Below are 1,043 nucleotides of genomic sequence, written 5' to 3' on the forward strand. Positions count from 1 at the left end.
CTCAAGATCCCCTCGTGACCATACAAGTGAGAGATGATGTGACTTTTGATGATAGTCATGTGATGTTGTGTAGGTAAGGATGAGGAGTGGGTGGAGTGAGGGGAGGTGTGGTGAGAAAGGAAATTGTGATGATGAAAGCTATACTACCTCCTGAGTAAGAATATTAATGTGTCTTTTAATAATGTGTGATAATAATTTTAATAATTTTTAATGTGTGACCTAATATTTTTGTTAATTTTGTTATTTTTGTTAATAATTTGAGCTGTTTCCAACTAATTTTTTTGAGTTATGAGCATTTTTAGAAATAAGCCAATTTTTAAAAAATACCCAAGGCTATAGCCCATGCTTTTTTGTAAAAAATGGCTCCGAAATCACCCCTAATTTTTATTACTTTTTCTGATACATATTGATGCCCTTATGCTTTGTAGAAAATTTGAGCTGATAATTTTCAAGTTATAAGAATTCGAGAATTTAAAAAACTGAGCCAATTTTGAAAAAAGCAAAGGCTATGTGCATCCATGTACTGTACATGTACATGTCTACGTGCATTTTCTTTTACTTATTACATGATACATTGTTTATTGTTATCATTAGGTTATGGTATACTGTTACTGTTCTTATGGGGTACCCAATGTATGCTCCTTTTCATCAAAGAGGCTAAGTCATGTTACTTCTCATGATGTCATTCCATTCTTTCTCTCTTGATCCTCTCTCTCTTCCTCCTTCTACTTTCTATAGAAGAATTACTCTAACAACTAGATCAGTAGCGTTGCTGAGGAAAATGACTGTTGCTATGACAACTGTACATGTACATCAATGAAGAGATACTCAAGAATTTTTACATTTTTCTTTTTCTTTATTGTTATAATTTTTGCAAAGCAATTGCTTCCATAAAATCAACAATATTAAGCAAAAAAGCAACAACAACGATAAGAATAATTCTAATAATACTAAAGCAAAATACCTAGCTATTATTATATTTTTGTATAAGCTCATCAGCTAGTCCAATAGTTCTTAGAGTATCTTCCTCTCTGAGTATATCT

The 1,043-nt window shown here is 31.6% G+C and overlaps 1 long non-coding RNA gene across 2 annotated transcripts; it reads left to right on the forward strand.

The window, feature by feature from the left end:
• LOC109593592 (uncharacterized) lies at window positions 1-909 on the forward strand. Of its 2 annotated transcripts, XR_002191055.1 has the most exons (3): window positions 1-26; window positions 74-154; window positions 595-909. It is a non-coding gene; the product is annotated as an uncharacterized LOC109593592 (long non-coding RNA). The 2 variants fall into 2 exon arrangements; XR_002191054.1 differs by lacking the exon at window positions 74-154 and having other exon boundaries at window positions 1-73.
• Window positions 910-1,043: the final 134 nt, after the last annotated feature.

This window comes from Amphimedon queenslandica, unplaced genomic scaffold, assembly GCF_000090795.2.
Source record: "Amphimedon queenslandica unplaced genomic scaffold, v1.1 AMPQUscaffold_726_Cont27258, whole genome shotgun sequence".
NCBI lineage: Eukaryota > Metazoa > Porifera > Demospongiae > Haplosclerida > Niphatidae > Amphimedon > Amphimedon queenslandica.